Source organism: Cavia porcellus, unplaced genomic scaffold (assembly GCF_034190915.1).
Source record: "Cavia porcellus strain 051 isolate PalLab524CR breed Dunkin Hartley unplaced genomic scaffold, mCavPor4.1 scaffold_3, whole genome shotgun sequence".
NCBI lineage: Eukaryota > Metazoa > Chordata > Mammalia > Rodentia > Caviidae > Cavia > Cavia porcellus.
The window spans coordinates 96235659-96241497 of record NW_026947486.1 but is presented as its reverse complement, the minus strand read 5'-3'; the positions used below and the strand labels follow the sequence as shown (position 1 = coordinate 96241497).

The window sequence follows — 5839 nt, the reverse complement described above, 5'->3', positions numbered from 1 at the left end:
CCTCATTGTATGTCCCTTCTTATTCTATTCTACAGAATATTTCACCTAAAATTCTTTTTTTAAAAAATTTTTAACTTTTTTATTCTAAAGAGATTAAGACAAAACAGGACATAACAAAGCAGACCAGAATAGAGCAATGTAAGCAACACAGTATTTCACCAGAAGACAACCTGTAATTAACAGTAACTATCATAATGTTTATTTCTTTGAAATAGTTGAGTATAACTTCATATACAATAGTATCAAACATAAAAAAATAGTATAAAACCATTCAAGAGAATGAAAGTATTACAGGGCATTCAGAACCAAATAACACAAAATGAACAATGTTTACTCTATTATCTCATTTTTTCTTTTTTTATTAAAAAGTTAAAAGAAAGAAGGAGATTAAGATAAAAGAGGACGTAACAACATAATAACACAGGTCAGAACAGAACAATTTAAGCAACATAGTGTTTCACCACAAGATAACCCAACATAACAGGAGCTACCATAGTGTCTTTTTCCTTGAAATACTTTAGTATAACTTCGTATATTATAGCATCCAAACACAACATGACAATGTAAAACCACTCAAGAGAATGAAAGTATTACAGGGTATTTAGAACCAACTAACAGAAAATGAACAACATTTTCTATATTATCTCCTTGTCTATAAAAATTTTTGTTTATACTATCACATATAATAAAATCCAATAAGTTACAACATGATAAACCAATGGAGACAGAAGAACAAAAGCTTCATGGGATTTCAAAATAAGATAATATTAAATCAGCACTAGCTATTATATTGTCTTGCTTTCTTCAAAATAACTGTTCATACCATCACAGACAATAAAATCAAACCCAGAATAAAACTATTCCAATTAATGAGTGAAAACATTATAAGGATTCAAAGCAATATAATGGGGAATCATGATTACCACATACTTTTATGTATTCTTACCATTTCTTATACTAGGGAAACTATTTGGTATTTATACATGTGAGTTTGATTTATTTCGCTTATGAGTATGGTCTCAAGCTGTGCCCATTTATTTATAAATATCACAATGTGATCATTCTTTATATCTGAGTAGTACTCCATTGTATAAAAATACCACAACTTTTTTATCCATTCCTCAGTTGATGGACACTTAGGTTGTTTCCAAGATCTGGCTATTACAAATTGTGCTGCTATAAAAATGGATGCACATACATCACTGTGATATGATACTTTCAGTTATTCTGGGAATATGCCTAGAAGTGGAATAGCTGGAACAAATGGGACTTCCAATCCCAGCTTTCTGAGAAATCTCCAGACTGTCCTCCACAATGGTTGCACCAGTCTACACTCCCACCAACAGTGCAGGAGAGTTCCTTTTTCCCCACAGCCTCTCCAGCATTTGTTGTTGGTAGTTTTCTTGATCCTGGCCATTCTTTCAGGAGTGAGCTGAAATCTCAATGTGGTTTTAATTTGCATTTCTCTAATGTAAAATTCTTAAAAACTATTTATACATTTATTTTACAGTCATGGATACTCAAAGAAGCAATTAAGATAATTTAGAAAATCTAAGGATTTCAGATTCCACTAAGGGAAAAAAGGCACTAAGACGTTTTTATTCTGAAGAGTTACCTCTCTTTCCTCCCAGTATCTTTGTTGTAGAAAAAGTCAACCAATTTGAATTAGGAAAGCATATCTAGCAGTAATGAAAGTACTAGCAACTATCTAGATGCAACACTTTCAATACCTGAGATTTTACTGCTGCTTCAGGGCCCTTGCCATCATCCAATCAAGCACTTTCTGAGATGTCTTAGGCCATCAGTCTGACCTCTGGTGTGTAGCGATTATCCTTGAGTATGTTTCGTATCCTTTTATCAGGGTCTACTTGAGAGGCCTGAGATCCAGAATATCCATGAAATTGTTCCCAATTCCCCATGAGCCTCTGTGATTTTGAGACAGTTTTCCACTTTGCTCAATAAGAAAATGCAATCCCAGTGTTCTTCAGGCCCTAGGTATGCAATAGTGTGGGTTACTATGGAATAGATCGGCTCCTCCCACCTTCCGTAGCCCACCTTTATATCTGCTCTCCCCTCATTTATATCTGCTCTCCCCTCATTTGTATCTGCTTCCCCTCATTTGGGCTTCAGCGCCTCTGTTTATTTGCAATGTCCATTCTGTAGGGCCCCAAAGACTGCTTTTCCTCAAGCTATCACATTTTAAAATGTCTCTTTTCACCATTGCTTGCTGCTTTCTCTTCTCTTAATTTTTCCTTATATCACATGAAAACTTTCCTTTTCTAAGCAGGCTAGTCTTCCCCAAGTGTTGGAATGATAGCAATTGCTCTCGTAAAGTGAGTACTAACTAAAGTACCACTCCTTGCTCACTGGTTCCCTGTGGTAAAGAAACTAGGAATTGGATTCTGAAAATCACACCTGAGTCTGGGAATGATAAGCCATATTTCGTTTGGTCATATGGGTCACATAGGTTAATTATAATGGCTATGTTTCCCCCCTTTGGACCATATTCTTACTTTTGAGGGAGAATTTGGAGTTTGGCAAGGAGAAGTAGAAGTAGAGAACGCAAAGTTTGCTAAGTAGAGACTGTCCTTCAGTAATAATCAGGAGCATTATTGAAAATGATTATCTTCTCTATAGAATTTTCAATTTTCTCTTTTAGAAGCTCCTAATTTTCCTTTTGCCCTTTCCATTTTACAAGCAATTATCTGTAAGTGCAACTGAAGTGCCAGGAATCTGAGTTGTTATTCTTAAAATTGAAAACTATGAAGTCTAAGGAATAGCTGTAAAAATTGATAGTACTTTTCACATGCTGTCTCTGTGGGCTTGTGATTTCCGTAAAGGAAGGGAAACGAGCTTGCTTTCATCAGAAACCACCATATTAACCATTCTTTTAACTCAGGGTCCAACAGTCACCAAGAGATACATACCTTGTGTCTATAGTTCTACCTCAAATTGACCGATGTTGTCCCGAGATGAGTCTTCCAATATTTACACTCCTATGATGGATATATTCTGCAGTTGTTGGACAAGCTATTTAATTTTGAAGCCTCAGTTTCCTAGTTGGCAAAACACATAAAAATAATTTTCTCATCATTAGATGATTTTGGGGATTAAATGAGATAACTTTCATGAAAATTCTATGTATATTATTAAATTTTAAACATGTATTAAAGAAAGTACTCACTTTGGCAAAAACATATACTAAAATTGGAATGATACAGAGAAGATTAACATGGCCAGCACACAAGAATGATGGCATATAAATTCATGAAGTGTTTCATATTTTTCTCATAAGAGATAACTCTTGGAAGTGGCTTATATGTCCACCAATAGATGAATGAACAAAGAAAATGTGGTATATATACACAGTGGAGTACTACTTGGCCATAAATAAGGGTACTTTTAAGTCAATTGTAAGACAATGGATGCATCTTGAGAACATAAGCTAAATAAATTAGACACATGAGCACAAATATCACATGGAATCTCTTATATAAGAACTGCAAATGTATAAATAATTAAAAGAACAAAATAATAGGTAGATAATATTAGATAAGGAGACAGATTCTTTACAAGTGGAGTGGGGAGCTAGAGATGGAGTAACAGGGAGCTTGAGAATGAGAGGGGAAGTAAAGAGAATTGAGATGTGTTAGGTACATGTACCAATCCCCCACGATGAATGTAGTCTTTAGGCACTGCAGATATGTACTAATAAACATAAAAAATTTAAGGGGACACCTGCAATTAGAATCACATGATGGTTATAAAACCAAGTTAGAATCACATGCAATAAGCCAGTAATACGGAACACATGCCTTCCCAAGTTGCTGTTGTCTTAGATTCTAAAGCAGTTGATCTTTGAGGAAAGCTAGGGGAAAAAATTAATGTTGTCCAGTTTGGTAGATAATTACCAACTCTAGAAAGCCCATCTCCTTCCAATTTCCCGCCTCCTTCCTCCTGTCTGTGCCACGCCCACTCCATACTATTTCTCTGTGGGGTTATAGGCACCATCTAACAAAACTGTCTGTGTCTGGTTTGAACTGGTGCAAGATGATCGTGCAGCTTCTTTTCCGACCCCATAGTTAGTGCCCTCCATTACTAACCAGAATTTGGCCATGGTGGGAGTGTTCACTCCAAGAAAGATGGTAAGCAGTGCAGATCAAGTTTTCCTTTTTGCCTTTTGGAAATTTCATTGTTAAACACTTCCTGGCACATACATATCCCTTTTGGGTTCTTGTCTGCTTAGAGAGACCTCGATCCTCTTCCCAAGCCAGGTAGAAGTGTATTTGCCTGCACCCAACGGAAAACCGAACAGCACACTAGTGTAAACGTGCCTGTCACACTGAAGGTTTGACTGGGAATTATCCTGTTTGTACAACAGTAACCTATCTCTGCCGCCAGAAGTCACTTGGTTCAGCCTGCCTTAGCACGTTGGCTTGATGGTTCCTCCTTTACAGCCTATGTATTGTAACTCCAAACCTCACAGTTTACATGTAGCTACCAATAGATGCAGGGTGTCCTGACAAATGTGTGTTTAGCTTTTGAAATTCAGAAGAAGGAAAAAGCAAGTGAAAAGATGAATGGGATTGGATCTTGAAGATGATATCTATTCAAAATTTGTTCATAGTTATTTTTCCCCGAATATTAGCAAGAGTCAGTATACAGAGTGAGCTAAACCATGAAATGGGCAGATATGTTTATTTTGTTTCTTTTAAAAACAACTGTGGATCTAAATTTGTATCATGAAACATGCCTTCGTTTCCTCTAATTCAAAAGTTCAAGTTACTGTTCCTCCATTTTAGTGTGTTAAGTAGCATTTGATGATTATTTTACATGCTTGTGATTGGGGATGTAAGTCTTTATATAGGAAATCCCAACTACTAAAGGTGCCTGTGTCACTCATGTCTACATGCATTTATGACCTTTTATGAGCTCCTTGGTCTGATGTCTGTTTTCCCAAATCAAGTGTGTTTATATCCCAGCATCTGCAGACCTGGCCACATGGTGATGAGTCTGGTGACAACCAGGCCTCCAGAACCTCTGACCTTTTATCTCTGAGTCTGCCTTTCAATGAACAATGTGTGGTATGGGTTTGATTTCCTGTTCTCCTGAGAAAAGTGAATGTGATAAAGCACTTACTGTTCATGATAACCTGTTTTATTTATTTATTTATTTATTTTGGTACCGGGGATTGAACTCACGACCGCCTGCTTGCAAGGCAGGTGCTTATGCCGCTGAGCTAAATCCCCAGCCCCATGATAACCTGTGTTTGAGGTTGCTCTCTGAGGCTGATTGCAGTAAATGAACTTCTGATGGAAATGTTCAAACACATGAAGGTTTCAAAATAACAGAAAGAAGTCTCTCGTGCCTGTCATTTATTTTCAACAGTTATCAGCACGTGGTCAATGCGGTTTGGTGTCCGCACCCTCCCTGTTCCTATCTCCATGAGATTATTTTGAAGCAAATTCCAGACATCATATCATTTCACTTGAACACGTTTGAATATGTAACAGAGCTTGCATTTTAAAAGAAGCTACGGAAACTTCTATGAATGACTTTCATTAAATATGCAAATTAAAGTGAGTAGCTGTTTCTGGCAGAAATGTTTTCCTTCTCGTGGGGGTAGGATGGGTGGAGCCACAGAAAGAGGAATGGGGATGCCGTCTGCCTGTAATATCTTATAGCCGGCCCTGGCCTGTCTTTATATCGTATACATTTGTCATCTCCTCATGATTAAAAATTCCTAGAAGGAGTGCAAGTACTTACCTTATTCACATAATATTTTGAGATTTATAAGAAAGGTTGTTTTTCAGAAACTCCCCCGACTGTGCTGTTTTTT

At 36.8% G+C, this 5839-nt stretch overlaps 1 non-coding gene across 1 annotated transcript; it reads left to right on the top strand.

Annotated features, from left to right (window-relative positions):
* Positions 1-3176: 3176 nt before the first annotated feature.
* On the top strand, positions 3177-3287 carry LOC111754789 (U6 spliceosomal RNA). Its single transcript, XR_002789461.1, has one exon. It is a non-coding gene; the product is annotated as a U6 spliceosomal RNA (small nuclear RNA).
* The last annotated feature ends 2552 nt before the right edge of the window (positions 3288-5839 follow it).